Source organism: Sphaerodactylus townsendi, linkage group LG02 (genome assembly GCF_021028975.2).
Source record: "Sphaerodactylus townsendi isolate TG3544 linkage group LG02, MPM_Stown_v2.3, whole genome shotgun sequence".
Classification (NCBI taxonomy): domain Eukaryota; kingdom Metazoa; phylum Chordata; class Lepidosauria; order Squamata; family Sphaerodactylidae; genus Sphaerodactylus; species Sphaerodactylus townsendi.
In genome coordinates, this window is record NC_059426.1 from 125,768,615 (window position 1) to 125,786,134 (window position 17,520).

A 17,520-nucleotide genomic window follows, 5' to 3' on the forward strand; every position below is an offset into this window, starting at 1 on the left:
TCAGTTCTCTGGATAAAAAGACAGCATCAGAGGCTAGACTCTTTGGCATCACATCTCTACAAAGCTCCCTTCCCTGGGGCTGTCATACTAGCAGTAAGATTGTGTGCCTTCAGGTGGGGCTTGAAGCTCTCCCAGCTAGTATATGGGCACTATCATTTCCAAGTGATCTCTCGATTAAAGAGAGAGGTTCCCCAGGAGCTAATGGCTGCTTTGGAGGGTAGCTATGGCATCACACCCTGCTGCGATACCTCTTCTCCCTAAACCAGTGGTGGCGAACCTTTGGCACTCCAGATGTTATGGACTACAATTCCCATCAGCCCCTGCCAGCATGTGGTGAAAATACTGGCGGGGGCCTGATAAGAAGGTAACAGTTCACTTTATCCTGAGTATAAGGTTCGCCACCACTGCCCTAAACCCTGCCTTTGTCAGGATCCATCCCCAGATTTCCAAGAATTTCCAATCTGGAGTTGGCACTCTAACTGGCAGTGTTGTGCTAAGCAGAGTTATACCTTTCTGAACCCATTTAATTCAATTGAAGAGACTAACCATGCTTAGGATGACACTGTAAAGCCACACACATAAATACTAGGAATTGTTTGGGGATGTGCTTCCTCCTTAGGGTTTCCAGCCTCCAGGTGGCAACTGGGGATCCCTCACAATTACAGCTGTTCTCCAGGCTACAGAGATCAGTTCCCCTGGAGAAAATGGATGCTTTAGAGCAGGGGTCTTCAAACTATGGCCCTCCAGATGTTCATAGACTACAATTCCCATGAGCCCTACCACTTGGCCATGCTGGCAGGGGCTGATGGGAATTGTACTCCACGAACATCTGGAGGGCCATAGTTTGAAGACCCCTGCTTTAGAGGGTGAATTCTATGGCATTGAACCCCACTGAGGTTCCCTGTCCTCCCCAGGCTCCAACAGAAATCCCCAAGAGTTTCCCAACTGGCCCCTATCCCTGCCCCCACTGTTGGCCAGGGACCTGGAAACCCTATCATCTTCTTATTTCTGCTGATCAATTTGCACCTCTATGCAAAACAAAATGAAAAAACCACATTGTCTTACCCAGGCTTTTTATTAAGTGTTCTATCTTGCCAGCTTTTCAACGGCCTGCCTCTGCTTTGTGCACAATGGCATGTGTTCAGTGTTGTGACGTTTTGATGGTAAGCTACTTTGAGCAGGACCCTGAAGAGGTGGCACAGAAATATCCTACATACATTAATATTTCACGTATTTGTGGAGATAACACAGGTTCATGAGATGAGCACAGAAAGCACCAAATTTTATTGTCTTTATCTTAAAGAGCTACTGCACAAACTTTATTACTTTCTCATAGTATTTTGGTACTTCCACTTCTGTTGCCAGCTGAAATCGGGAAGTGCTGAGGCCGACGGAAACATATAAATCCTGCATCCCTCTAAGATGAGACCTGCAAAATAGGGCAGCTGTCCAAAGCTGGTTTGTTTTATGACCTATTTTAGCAGTTTCACTCTAGCTGTTCCCAGAGCCTCTGCTCATTTCTTCGCTAACTTGACAAGGGATGCTCTTCAGCACATACAAGGAAGTAAACAAGAGGACTCACAGGGACTTTGGCTCAAAGAAAGTAGAAAGGAAAAACGTGAAGTTTGCCAAATGGAAAAGGACGAGGGAAGGAAATTTTATTGTCGAACATCCAACAGGAATTTCATAAACAACACAGAACTGTGAAAAACAAAGCAGAAGAGCAAGCATAAGAAAAGAAATATTTTCAGCAAGAAATGCATACACAGCCACTAATGCACCTTCAGCTGAAGCAATATTTCTGCAGTGTCCTTAAATGTGCAACTAATAAAATAATTTTTTAAAAATATCACCAATATCATTGGCTTGTGCCATGTCTAAACTTCTGTAAATGATGAATTAACACTGCTTGCCTTGCACTGACTACTGTGTCACACATCACATCAAGATCAGCATTGTTTCCTCTGTCTGACAATGATTCTCAAGGGTCTTGCGCAGCACCTACAACCCAGCCCTTTTAACTGGAGATAAAGGGGATAACATGAAAGACCTCTGCTTGAGACCCAGAAAGTTGCTGCCTGCCAGAGTAGATAATATTGACTGTGATAGGTTTGCCTCTGTATAAAGCAGTGACATGTACTCATGTCACTGCTGGTTTTTTCCCACGAAGCAGTTTTCTGTAGGAAGGGCTGAATGGTGCAGCTGGTGTGAGGAAGATCAGGACAGGAGAGGATTGCCAAGTGCCTCCTGGCCACCTGGAAGGGCTTGGGGTGGGGTGGGGGGTTACCAGATCCAGGTTGGGAAACTCCTGGAAATTTGGGAATGAAGCCTGAGGAGCAGAAGGACCTCAAGTGGATTCTGCACAGCTTACTTATAATGAGTTGCAACCATTATAAATGAATTAATTTCCCCTTTTTATAAATGGAAAATGAATTCATTTATAACTATTGCAACTTGTTAAAAATATGCTGTGCAGAATCCACCTCAGTGGGGTACAATGTCATAGAGTTCACCATCCAAATCATCCATTTTCTCCAGGGGAACTGATCTTGGTAATCTGGAGATGAGCAGTAATACTGGAGGATACCTAGTTCCTCCCTGGAGGCTGGTATTCTTAGGAGAGAATGAGATGGACACACAGGCTTAAGAGAGAAAGGGACTGCAGCAGACATGAAGGAAAGGACGCTTCCACCCCACTGATGTTTATGAAATCCCATCCCAAGCAGGATGGCTATCAACACAGAATCATAGAGTTCAAAGAGCCCAGTCCAACCCCCTTCCATGCAGGAACACACAATCAAAGCACTCCTGACAGATGGCCATGCAACCTCTGTTCAACCCCCCGCCCCCCCAAGAAGGTAGCATGTTCCACTGCCCAACAGCCGTTATCATCAGGAAGTTCTTCCTAATGTTTAGGGGAAATCTCTTTTCTTGTAATTTGAATTTGAATGAATGAGCTGAGTTTTGACTGGAAGAATAGAATAAAATGTTTATCTTATCATAAAGCTAGTTAATTCAACAACTTTGCTTCTTGGTATGATGCCTCCAGAGTTAAGGAGGCAACATTTCAGAGCAGCACAACCCCCCTCTCTCCATGTAAAAAGAGAGAACAACAGCAATCCCTTCCTTTCATATTTGCTGCTTCACATGCCTTTGTTTTGAAGAATCTTATATGGTGCCTACTTATTGTCTCTTGGATTGTTGTATTTATTTATTTATTTATTGGATTTTTATACCGCCCCATCCCCGAAGGGCTCTGGGCAGTTTACAACATATAAAATACAATATAAAATAAGTAACCATTTAAGGCAGCGATAAAAATTATCAATTCCTATTCTAGTTATAAAGACTCAGCAGGTTAAAATGGCGTCCAGCATTCCAGTAATAAAAATCCCTCCCCCCTCAGAGAGGGAGGCATGGTGAGTCTCATTGGATGACAGGTGGCCCAGTTGTCAAGGGCCAGAGGAAGGGGGCACTATTAAGCTGGCTGAAAAGGTTCCTCCAAAGGCCAGCGGAACAGCTCCGATCTTACAGGCCCTGCGGAACTCCCAAAGTGTCCCGCTGGGCCGGACAGCTGGAGGAAGAGCATTTCCACCAGGCGGGGGCCAGGGCGGCGTAAAGGTCCTGGCCCGTGTGGAAGGAGCTCCAGCGCGCATCGCACTGAAGGGCCAGGGACCACCAGTAGATTGGCCTCCGCCCGATCCGGAGGCGTGTAGGGACATATGGGGTGATCGCGGTCTCTAAGATCACGGCGGTCCCAGGCGGCGTATGGCCTTAAAGGTCAACACCAAACACCTTATGAAGATGATCGAGGAACTCTACTGGAAGCCAATGCAGCTGGCGCCTTTGCACAGGCTGGATGTGTTCCCCAGGTGGCGCTGCCTGTTAGCAAGCAGCGCGCTGCATGCTGAACCAGTTTTAATCTCAGGATCAAGCGCAAGGGAAGAGCCCGCATAGAAGCGAGGATTACAATAGTCTAATCTGGAGATGACCGTTGCATGGATCCGCGAGGAGAGCCAGAATCCGTTTGGGAGAGGAAGGAACAGCCAGCAGCGGGCCTGACGGAGATGGAAAAAGGCAGCCCGGGTTGTGTGGGCCACCTGGGTCTCCATTGAGAGAGACAAATCCAGGTGGACCCCCAGGCTACGAACGGAGGGGGTCGGCGCCAATGTGACCCCCTCCCACACCGGCGGCTGGAAGATCCCGCCCCCCCTCGCGGCCGAGCCAGAGGATCTCCGTCTTCGATGGATTCAGTTTTAACCTGCTCTGTCGCAACCAACCAGCGACCGCCTCCAAACAATGCTGTAGAGCCACAGGGGCGGCGGCTGCTCCCCCCTCCATCAACAGAATGAGCTGTGCCAATGTCATCAAGCGTACTGATGGCCAAATCAGCCCAAAACTCCATTACCAGCTGAGCAAAGGGGTGCATGTAGATATTAAAATAGCAGCCCAATGGGAGACTAGTAAGCGCCCCCTGGGGTACCGCGCGTGAAGCGGGGCACTTCCGGGAGGCCTGGTCCCCGCACCTCACTTGCTGAGTCGGCCCCGGAGAAGCTTGAGGCTATCCATTTGAAGGACAGTGCCCTTGCACTCGAGGGCGGCCAGGAGGTGGGCCAAAAGGTGCGTGTAATTGCGACCACGTCAAGCGCTGCGGTGACATCTAACAACACCAGCAAGCGCCCGATCCGCCTCGGTCGAGCTGAATCGCGGAGTGTTATCTGTGACAGCGGCGAGAACAGTCTCCAGATCCCATGCCCAGCCACGGAAGCGGGACTGGAAGGGGTCAAAAGCGATCGTCATCCAGAAAACCTTGAAGCTGCTCAACACACCACTTCTCTCGAATTACCTTCCCAAGAAGCGAAAGGTTCGAGGCGAAGCGGTAATGGTGGGCAGATCCACTAGGATCTAGCTTGATGGTCTTTTCAAGAGTGGGTGGACCACTGCACTCCTTCAACCCATCCGGGAAGGTTCCTTGCTCAAAGGAACCATTGATGTATACTCAACAGATGAAGTGCGTAACTCCGCCCGAGCAGGATCTTTTCACAAGCCAGGGCGGGCACGGATCCAGAGGACAGAGTAGTAGGTCTAACAGCAGCTAAGGCTCTGTCAACAGCGGCTTCAGAGAGCAGGGAAAACTGGGTCAAACAAGGACCCGAAGATGGCAAGGGAGTCTCCAGTTCGCTAATTGTAGTAAGCGTGGATGGAAGGTCATGGCGGAGCGACGTGATCTTATCCGCAAAAAAGCTCATAAATGCCTCACAGCTAATACTCAATTGGGAATTTGAGGATCTCTCCAATAGGGAGGTCAGCGACCGAATTATCTGAAGCTGGTTATTGCTGGGCGAGAGCTAGCCGGTGCCAGCGAGGAGGAGAAGCCTCTTACATGCCTCCTTTGTGCGCTCACCCTCATGAGGCTTTCATAAAAGCGTCCTATAAGATGTTCAGCGCCCAGCACATTGTGAATTTCCTCCACACTCGCTCTAGCCGTCTAAGCCCCCCCAGTATACCATGGGTATGAGTTTGAGAAGCATTTGCTTTTGTCTAAGAGTGGGTTTGTCTAGTACATTTTTGTACCATCCTTCCTTCAAGGAGCTCAAAGCATAGTATGTGGTTCTCCCTTCCTCATTTTATCCCAACAACAACCTTGTGAAATAGGTTAAGCTGAGAGAGAGAGAGAGAGACAGAGAGAGACAGAGAGAGACAGAGAGAGAGACTGACCCCCCAGTAAGCTTTATGGCTGAATGGGGATTTGAACCCAGGTCTCCTAGAATTAGTCATGTACCACAATTTAAACTATACCCGCCTGGCTTTTGATTTTGGATCATCCCATCAGGTGCTCATCCATCTGCTCTTTCTCCAGTGTAATTTATGCCACCATATGCTTACCATACCATTCTATGTATCCATGGGACAGTCTTTATGGAAAAGAATAAGTGGTCACAGATGTGTCATTAAACATGGCGACATTAAGAAACCAGAACTAAATGACTGGGATGGACAGGCAAACAACCCCAGAATAGAATGATCCATGTTTACAAGCAAGACCCACGATTAAGTTCCCACTGGACTGCTTCTTGACTTCTTCAGGGCTAGCAGGTTGCCAAGCATGTGATTGGTACTGAATACTGTGTAATATCAGAGAGCCAGCGTGGTGTAGTTGTTAAGAGTAATGGACTCTAATCTGGATGCCAGGTTCAATTCCCCACACCCCCACATGAAGCCTGCTAGGTCACCATGAGCCACTCACAGTTCTCTCAGAACTCTCAGCCCTCATGGAGGCAGAAAATGGCAAACTATCTCCAGATGTCTCTTGCCTTGAAAACCCTACAGGGTCACCTCTGACTTGATGACACATGCACATAATTTACACTTTCTTTTATATAACTTATTTCATTTTGTTCCTTCTTCAACCTGAGTCGGCAAGATAAGCAATCCACTTTCATTTTTAAAAAATGCTTGTGATTAAACTGGGCATGATGATCGCTTTAACACTCTGCATATAAAACCTCAAGGGCTAAAGTGGATATGGTGTTTGAGGTCCATGAATGGATCTTTTTTTCATATTTCAAGAGAAATAGGAAATGCATGACGGCCTGATTTAGGTTAGGGCTATGGGGCTGTTTTGCTTATCAAAACTGACCTCCTATGCTGTTATAAGACCAGGAAGGGGGAAAAGACAAAGAGAAAGTGTCTGTCTTTCCCCCTCCCTGAGTAAAGGAGTTGCTAATCCCCTCACATCCTCACTAAGTCCCAGGACTGATGAAGTCTAAGCTTGCCATGGATCCTACTCCATTGTTACCACAGAGCAGCTCTCACTGGAACAATAGAAGGGGGTGGGGGTGGAGGAGAGTTGGCATCATAAGTTCCAGACTACAAACAGGAAACACTCGACTTGTTTTCAAAGCAGTTATAAACACTGGAAGTTGAGCAAGTCTGAGAAGAGTTGCTGTGCCAGACCTGCTGCACTGGTCCAAAAGCAGCATGTGTTGTTACTGGAGGAGCAGAAACATGTGAAGCCATCATTGTCTATCCTGTTGTCACATGGAAACACACGAGGCAAACAGAATGCTTACCTAAATTTCACCCCCACCCCTTTTCCATTGAAACTAGGGATGTGATTAGAGAGCAGGGCCAAAACTAACAAAATTAATTTCAACAGAGATAAATGTAAGATTCTACACTTAGGCAGAAAAAATGAACTGCACAGCTATAGGATGGGTGACACCTGGCTTGACAACACTACATGTGAAAGGGATCTGGGAGTCTTAGCAGACCACAAACTGAACACGAGTCAGCAGTGTGATATGGCAGCCAAGAAAGCCAATGCAATTCTGGAATGCAACAAGAAGAGTAGATCGCAGGAAGCAATTGTACCACTCTACTTTGCATTGGTCAGACCTCACCTTGAGTACTGTGTTCAGTTCTGGGCACCACAATTAAGAAGGATATTGACAAGCTGGAACATGTCCAGAGGAAGGCAACCAGAATGGTAAAAGATCTGGAGTCCATGCCCTATGAAGAGAGGCTTAGGGAGCTGGGGATGTTTGAAAACGCATTATTTTGCGTGTGCGGAAGGGGCCCAGGATACGGAGGAATGGCTTCAAGGTGCAGGAAAAGAGATTCCAGCTAAACATTAGGAAGAACTTTCTGTCAGGGCTGTTCCACAGTGGAATCTACTGCCTTGGAGAGTGGTGGAGTCTCCTTCTTTGGAGATTTTAAACAGAAGCTGAATGATCATATGTCAGGAGTGCTTTGACTGTGTGTCCCTGCATTGCAGGGGGTTGGACTTGATGGCCTTGTAGTCTCCTCCAACTCTATATGATTCTGCCAGAGCACCACCTCTTTTGGGGAGTGTCCTTTCAGATCCATATCTAACCATGTTGTCTGCTTTTTGACCTATATGAGGAGAATGCTATTTTATTATCATTGCAAAGTCATTTTCTTCTAATCAATCCAAGCCTCCTACATTAATGTTGTATGAATTTGATTATCTCAGAGGGTTATATCCCATCTGCAGAGGGTTTCTTTGAATGAAAAGGGGAACTAGACACTTCTAATTAAAGTCAATGAGATCAATTTGTTGTACATCCTGATTTTTAGGACACTTACTTGGAAGTAGGATCTACTGATTTAGGTACAAAATTACCTCCAAACACTCTTTTGATTGCCTTGTAACTGGGGTTCAAAGTAACATACTAGTTACTGTCTAGTGTTTGTCCTCTGGATTTCCCCTGCCTCTTTGTTAGTTGCAGATACATTAAAAACAAAACCTCACTAATTAGAGAAGAGGGAAACCTTTGTTATTGTCTCTGTGCTTCTGCAGCATAAAGTTCCAGGATTCTTTTATTCCCAGCTGCTGAATTCAGAAAGCTTTTCCTTTTCAAACTTCCTGTTCACACAGGGTGGGAGTGGGAAGTGGGGTTGGGGGAAGGGAGGTTAGGCATTGAAAAGACGAATTAACCATTTCCCTTCTCTGACCTTTGGAACTATCTCTGTGTGAAAGTGGCAGTGTGTGTGTCTAAGAATTATAAATGATACAACACAGCTCTGAGGCAAGAGAGGCAAACGAGAAAATGGTCTCTGAACAAGGCTAAAGTGGCAGGAAGGGACCAGATTATGAGCAGGAAGACGTAAAGGCTTCAAAAGTAGAGCAAGATATATACACACACACTATAATATTTTCTTATCTTCAACTCAAGATTGTAGGGTGTTGGCATGGCTTTTATCCACCAGGGCTATTTTTTTACATCAAGTTTTTTTTTTAAAAGCGGATTAGCTAGGAGGCTGGGAAACACAACATTTCCAAATGTTTCATGACTCATTCCTTCCTCCTATGGAATGTCTATCTATAATATCTGATCCACATACATCCAGAACTGAGAACCAGCTCATTCTGTCTTCGAAGTATATGGTCAAGTACTTATCAACATTGGTTTGAGCACCCCACCCTGAAACCCTTCAATAGTGCTTTCTCACAGATTCCTGCCAAGTAATGGTAGGATAAGGTTGCCAACTCTGGGTTGGGACATTCCTAGATATTTGGGGATGCAGTCTGAGGAGGGACTTCAGCAGCATATAATGCCATGCAGGGGTGACAAACCAGCAGCCTTCAAGATGTTCATGAACTACAATTCCCATCAGTCCCTCCCAACATGAGCATTGTCTATACTGGCAAAGGATGATTGGGAATTGTAGTTCATGAACATCTGGGGGGCCGCAAGTTTGACACCTGTGCCAGAGTGACCCTCTTGTAAATTTGTTTCTCATTTGTTGTGCAAAATACTCGCCTTAAGGGTTGACCATCAGATCATTCATATTTAATGAACTGTGATAATTTGTTACACCTGGAAAAATGTAACTTATTTTCCCTCCTTAGTAGTGCATACTATTTTTGTTGGGACTTCTTTGTAAATGTGGTTGCATGACAATGTAAGGCACTTCTTAAGCCCCACTGTTTAAGAGAGTTTAACTTATCCTTAAATTCCTTCCATCTATTCTAAACCAATGAGTTGGGTTTCTACATCAGGAGTTGCAGAACACATTTGCCCAGCAGGGTAAACCTGGCTTCCTCCCATGTTCAACATACCATTTATCAGTGAACTGAACACTGATTCAGTTCATTGTTTTGCCACGTTTGAGGTGAACTGTCTGCCTTTGTACTGTGCATCCATGCCACAGTGACATCAAAACTAGACTACTGTAATGGACTGTACATAGGTCTCCCCTCAAAGTCAATCCAGAGATTCCAGTTGGTACAGAATGCCACAACTCATTTATTATCAGGAACCTCATGGAACATGCATATTACTTCTGTTCTGAAGTGACTCCATTGGTTGCTCAGTTACCAGGTTCAGTGTAAGGTACTGTCTATAACATACAAAGCCCTCCATGACTTTGGTCCTTTATATATATGGGACCCCCTTTCCCTCTAGTCTAGGCTCTGCTACAACAGCTTTGCTAATCTGAACAGAGTTTTCTATGGGAGTCATCCTGCCAACGGGCAAAATTAACAACTGCTTGTACAAGTGCATTCTCTGCTGTGGCCCTCACCTCGTAGACTGGTCTGCTTAGTGAGGTCAGGAAGGCTCCCACTCTCCTGGTTTTCCACAAGCTATGAAAAACTAAATTTTTCAAGAGGGCTTTTTGCACAGATAATAGGACTGCACTGTAGTGATGTGGCTCAGAGAGAGGCCTGGGCAGGGGGATGGTTGGGGATAGTGAACTATACAACTGTATACAGTTTGTACTGTCTGTTGCTGTAAGTAGGCTCATAACGGTGTAATTTTTGCTTCTGTTTAACATGTCATGTTAATACTTATGCTGTGCTTCACCTATGGTTGGTTTTCTAGATCTGAACAAGTCAAATGCACTGACCTGGATGGCCCAGGCTAGCCCAACCTTATCTCAGATCTCAGAAACTGCTACTGATTAGTATTTGGACGAGAGACCACCAAGGAATTTCAGGGTTCCTATGGAGAGGAAAGTAAACCATCTCTGCAAGTTTCTTGCCTTGAAAACACCACAGGATCACTATAAGTCAACTGTGACTTGACAGTGCTTTACATACACAGAGAGAGAGAGAGATGTCAAATTCTGGCTGCAATGCCTTTGGATATCCCACTCCATTGCTTGTACAGCTTTATTCTAAGTAATCTACCTTGAGTTCCAGTGAGACTGGTGGACTGTAAATAATGTAAAAGTAAGTAAGTAAGTAAGTAGTAAGTAAATACCGGTAAGTAAGTAAAATAGTTTAAAGCACACTTTCTAGTTCATTTACTTGAAAATTAATACATCTATTTTTAAAAGGATTAAAACCTGCTTTGGAGAGGGAGGGGAAACTGGCTTTGTACATCACAAGGAACCTGCCAGTCAGCACCACACACAGCCACCTTTGACAGCAAAGAAGAATGGTTTTCCTCTGATGTCAGAGGGCCAAACTACATTTTATGATATACTCAAGTCCACCATAGGGGCCTGAAGTCATATTGCTGCTTTGAGCTCCCAGTGAGAATTTCATTTAAAAGCACCAGGGGTGGGGATTGCCACATGGATCAGGACCACAGTGAAGAAGAAGAAGAAGAAGAAGAAGAAGAAGAAGAAGAAGAGGAGGAGGAGGAGGAGGAGGAGTTTGGATTTATATCCCCCTTTCCTGCAGGAGACTCAAAGGGGCTTACAATCTCCTTGCCCTTCCCCCTCACAACAAACACCCTGTGAGGTAGGTGGGGCTGAGAGAGCTCTGAGAAGCTGTGACTAGCCCAAGGTCACGCAGCTGGCGTGTGTGGGAGTGTACAGGCTAATCTGAATTCCCCAGATAAGCTTCCACAGCTCAGGCGGCAGAGCTGGGAATCAAACCCGGTTCCTCCAGATTAGATACACGAGCTCTTAACATCCTACGCCACTGCTGAAGATGCATGTGCAGCCCCCCAATGGGGCAAATATTGCCCATGACACTGTTTTGGCTCAAGAAGGGGAGGCAGGAGTCCCCTCTCTCCATTCTGATCTTAATTGAGCCCCTGCAGTGCTTTGAAATGAGTTCCCACTGGTGTCTCACTAGTTGAACCATGAAAAGTGCTAAATTTGAGGTGGATCGTGCATAGTCTTTCCAACATAATTATGATGATGAAATAGATCTTCCCCTGCCCCAGTGCCCATACTATTTTCTGCATTTCTCTCTCTCTCTCTCTCTCTTAGGAGCATTTTTAATTCATTGACAATTGTGTACTTCTCTGCTGTGTAACTCCAGCATCAGAGCATTTATCTAGGCATGTAGATTTTTCAAGCAAACTCTAGTAAAGCATCTTGTGAAATTGTTATTAATTTTTTATTTAATTTTCATTCTTTGGAGGTAGTACACTGCTCCGCTTACGTGCTGAAGAACACTTCTAGCCATATTTAGGGAAGTTTACATAGCAACAAAACCACCACAGCACAGAATGTTATAGTACTGACACTGAAATAAGATTTGTGGAAGCAATTTTACAGGCAATTAAATATATTTGGAGAACTTTTTGTCGGATGATTACATAGCAGGTCCTAAATGGGAAACAAGCTCTGCAAAGCTTAATGATACTCATGACATGACATTCCAGTTAACTAATAATGAATATTCATTTTCCTGAGTCATATGGGCTTTGATAAGGAGGATAGTGTAATGCGGGAGAGAGTCAGCATGGTGTAGAGGTTAAGGGGTTTGCACTATGATCTGGGAAGCTCAGGTTCACATTCCCACTCTGCCATGGAAACTTGATGGGTGGCCCTGAGCCTATCATATACTCTCTGGCAAGTATTTGGATGGGAGACCTCCTGTCTTTTTTTCCTTTCTAGGGTGTGGTGGTAGTTTTAGTTGGTAAATCCGACCACGCAGGCCATCCTAGAGGACTGTAGAGACCAGAGATACTTCCAACTTAAGGCCTCTCACCATAATAAATTTTAAAATATGATATCACATGATGCACAGAGAAACAAGTTTCAAAACTTGTGTGGTGGAAAGGGCTGTCAAGTCACAGCCAACTTTTGGTGTCCCCTAGGCAAGAGTTTCAAAGCAAGAGACATTTAGAGGGGGTTTGCCATTGCCTTCCTCTGCATAGCAATCTAGACATCCTTGGTGGTCTCCCATGCAAGCACTAATAAGGTGTTTGGTCAAGTGCACCAGCCATTCCCTTATGGCTTTTGATATGTATCACTGATTTGATTACTCCTCCTCCCACAATGTGTCCAAGGTACTTTACCTGTTGTCGGACTGCCTGGCATTTTCATGCCTTTATAGTCAGACCAGCCTCCTATATCTGGTGTAGGACAGTGGCCTGGTGTTTTAGGTGATCCAGCCAGCTTTGGTTAAAAATACCCACATCATCCATGTAAGCTACAGCGAACTCACCCAGATCCTCCAACAATTTGTCTATTAACCTTTGGAAAGTGGCTCTGGCATTTCTAAGCCCAAATGGTAAAACTGTGAATTCAAACAAACTGGCCTGTAAAGAGGGTCCTGGGAGGCAATGTGCTGCCACCAGGGTCTGCCCTGTTGACTTTGTTTAACTTCCTGTAATCAGTGCAGAATCTGGTCAGTCTGGTCAGAGTCTGGTCAGTCTTCTGGACTATTATTTATTTGTTTATTTGCATCCATCATTCCACTAGCTACAATAAAATCAGAGGTTCCAATAGCTACAATAAAATTAGAAGTTAAAACAACAAATTAAAAATCCAGATGGTGACTAAAATTCAGCAATAAATACAGTAAATTCCTATTATTAATAGATATGCAAAGGAATACAGAAAAAGGAGCATGGGAAGGGTGGGAAGGAGGGAGGCCACTTGGATGGAAAACTGTTGCTGTCTCAATTGTAAGCCTGGTAGAACAACTCTGTCTTGCAGGGCTAGCGGAATTGCATCAAGTCATATTGACCCCAGGTCATGTTAGGGCCAGGGCACAAAACCCCCTAGTCATGCAGAAAAGAGATAGCGGGGCCACTGCTACAGCGTGAGCCTTGATGTTGCTCAAAGGCACAACTTCAGGAAATCTTGTAGTGGAGCAAACTAGTGTCAAGATGTATCCATGTCCTCTTCTGGTAGGTTTATTCAATGGACCAATAATGCCAATTCTCACTGTCATAGATAATATTTTATCATGGGCAGAGGTTGTAATTTTGCAACATTTCCTCCTATCCCAGGTCAAAAAAAGTGCTGAGTCAGTCTGTGCTTAGTCCTAGCCAAGTGACAGCTGCGGGGAAAGTACTGAATGCATAAAGGACCTTTTTATCACCCTTACTTTAAAGAGATCATAGTCTAGAGACCCTTAATTCGTCATTTCTTTCCCTCAGTAGGAAAAAATGGCTGTGTACATCTGCTCAGTAGGGAAAAAAATGTACAGCCCGGAAAACCCACCACAACCAAAAAAATGTTTGTCACAAAATGGTGCCATAGTGGTGGAATACAGACACAAAGTTTCACAAATTGTTGGAATATAAAAATATAAATATTTAAGAAAATTTGTGAGGTAAAAGTTTTGTCAAAATGCCTCCTAAGCGAGTAAAAGCATTTAAAGAGACTGAAGCTGAGCTGATGGCTACAGGGGACAGTGCAGAAACTGAGGACACTGCTGTGGGTTCACTGCTGTGAGGTAAGTTTTGTGGTGCAGAAGGAGATTATTGAGATCACTGAGGAATCCAGCATAGCAGAAGAGGGACATCAGCAAGGTGAACCTAGTCTATAGAGCTGCACATACCACACATGGAATTAGAGTCCAATTAATATTTACCACCAAACAAAGTCACAGTTCAGTACAAACACAGAAGCTGGTCTCAGAGTTTCAGGTCTGTCCCAGAAACAGACCTTAAAGTGCACCACCCTTGTTGCCTTGGTGGGAGAATGGAGGTGGGGAAGTGCGGAAATGAAAGGCTTGGATTACTTTTAAACGCCAGATCTTTCTGCAAGGGCAACTTGTACATTTCCTGCTCTTTGACACTTTCGCATTTTTGTCCTCTTTCTTGTCTATATGCTCTTCATTCAAAATGCTTTGGGGTAATAACTCCTGGGACCAAATAGAAAATGGGAAGGCTTATGGGTTGGATCCATTGATATCCTCCCACATGGGAAAAAATAATCATTCCATGGGTGGGAGAAATAATCATTCCATGGGTGCAGGACAAGAATGTTTGTCACTCTTGGGGTCAATTCCCTGCTGCATTTGCAGTGCCACTGTGCAGCGGCAAAGCTCCCAGGGGGAAGGGGGCGTGACACACCGGGCGCACGAATTTGGGTCACGTGGGGGGCGCAAAAATGTAGCTCCCACCAGAACAGGAAGGCCTGTTCTCCAGCCTGCTCAGTTTTCTAAAGGGAGTGGGAGTGGGAGTGGGGGGGCGAAAAAGCCAGAGTGAGCACCGAGTGAACTCTAGCCCAGCTACGCCTCTGCCACTGTGAGTGCAGAGGCTTTTGCAGTGGCAAGAGCTTCCATGGGGAGATTCTCCATTCTTTGCTTCATTTTCCTTTGTTGCCACCATCTTCCTCATCCTGCTGAGAGAGGAACTAACACTAGAGGAGAGGGAAAGCATGGCTTAACCTGTTAGAAACATGTAGTCTTCCAATTAGTCTTCTAGTGTTGTTCTGGAAGAGCCAAGGGCAAACAAACAAACATAAAGCTGAGGAAGTGGACCGGCTCCATGAAACACAAAAATAATTGACTGGTGAACTGGAACTTGGATTTTGCTGAACCTTGTTGGTCATATTATTGGACTTTGCTTCCATTTTATGATGCCTGTGTTACGCACAACGTGACATTCAGCTTTTGTCTATTTCTATGTTGCATTATTTTACTTTTTGTCCTTTACTTTGGTTTAATGCTTTCTTCTTTATGCGTTATATCAGGAATCCATCCTTCCTGGGATGAAGGAATGGTCTTCAGGGTCCTCTAGATAGAAAGAATGGACCCATAATGAAAATATCACACGGGACAACTTCCCTGTCTATCAAGGTCCTGCCAGTGCTATCTAAAACCATGGCTTAGAACATCTGCTTGGCATGCAGAGTGTCCCAGGTTCAACCCCCAGCATGTCCATTTGAAGGACCAGGCAGTAGGTGATGTGAAAGACCTGAGCCTGAGACCCTGGAGAGCTGCTGCCAGTCTGGGTACACGGGACTAAGCATGATGGACCGATGGTCTGATTCAGTAGCAGGCAGCTTCATATTTTTATCCTTACTAGGCATCATAGTCTGGCGACAGATCATTTACTGCAAGATCTTGATTTGAATCCTATGCTAGATAAGATACCTTTACTAAGAACAGAGAGCACTGCCCAGGGACAGCTGGTATATTAGGGAGCCATGATCCAGCCTGTGCCTGAGCTCAGGTGGCAAACATTCTGAGTATGCTTGGAGAGAAGCAGAGAGCTGAGAGCTGACAACAAAAGTCCGTAGACGGAGGTCGATTCCCCACTTCAAAAATGGAACCCGATTCAAACCGGTTTGGTAAGAATCAGGAGCTTTTGAACACAGACTCATGCTCTCCACTGCAGCTTCTACCCCCTCACTCCTAGAAACATGGCAGCCACGGAGGATTCCCCACTGTCGGTGGATCAAATGCGCGATCCACTTAGGGGCTATCCTGATTGTGCTGGGGTGGGAATTTTTCAAATCTATGAATAGACAGATCCACGTCTCCGCAAGCAGGCGAAGAACGACTACATAGGGACAGGCGATTGGAACAAAGCCCTGTTTCCATGTGCCATCGTCTGTAATAGTTTAAGACAGTGAATGCAAGGTAGACACAAGCATACACTTCCCCATTTCATTAAAATAACTTGCCCCTGGCTGGAATTGAACCAGCAACCTTTTGCCCAGCAGGTGAACACTCAATCTACTGTGCTATCGAAGCACTGCTGGCTTAAGGCTGGGGAAAGTGCTACTTAAGACTGCCTTGCTGTGTATTTCTTTAGTGAGGAAACCGGCCCCATGTTGCTTCAGATCGATGTGGATCTTTGTTCCAAGAAGTAATTTTTAAAAAGGGCTGCGCACAAATCCCGCATTGGATGGGAGCCTCCATGTCACTCGCAAGGGTGGGAGTTCGAATCTGAATTCACCTCCCCAACTTCCCCACCGCTCCAGATTGGCCACATGTTTTTTCATAAATGGTCAAATTCTTCTCTAATCCTCCTGCGTGTTATTTTTCTTTCTTAGGTCTGCAGTATCCTGTAATGCTGTGATATAATTTTCCAAAGTACCTTTGCTCTAGTGCCTTAAGTTGGCATGTTAGTAAATAAAAATCTTTCTCTTTTAAGAGCCCAGATTGTACTCAAAGTGCTCAGATTTGTGCCTGGCCACTCTTCCACACACAGACTAGAAACTGGCTGTGCTGGGCTGGATAGCAGGGAGGAAAAAGAGGAGTGGGAATTAGAAGCATCGCACTCCCCTCCCAACCCCCCAACCCCACCCCCCACATACATAAATACAGAGCCCTATCTGCTCCTCCAGCCACAGGGAGACAGAGCTTGAGTGTTCTGATTAGCAAGTCCTTTCACATACACATGTTCCACCTACCATCACAAGAGTGATGCGTTAATGACGTAGGTGAACCCATCCAATCAGGGATGATGCAGTAAATAAGGATTATATCAAATGTACATAGTGAGAAATGGTATGCTAATGAATCAGTGAATGTTATTACAAGGAGTGCTGAAATCTTTTGTTTTTTAAGAAGAGGGCTTTCAAAAATTCAGTCAAAATGTTTCATACCAGCTTTGATTCAGAACTACCCAGATATAGGTAGAAGTGGGTTTATACCATATGCAGCTGAAAAATAATTGACAGATGTACCACCAGAAAGTTTTTCAACCAGTTATATTTGCACAGACCAGCAAACAAACATCTAACTCAGACATCAGATGTCATTTGTGCTATTTGCTAAACTGTACCTCCATTTGAATAGAAAGCTAACATTGTGGCTTTTAAGGCTAAAAATGGTTATCTTTGATATTTCTTTTGATATTCCAATAACATGTTTTGTGTGCATGTGCCATCAAGTTGCTTTTG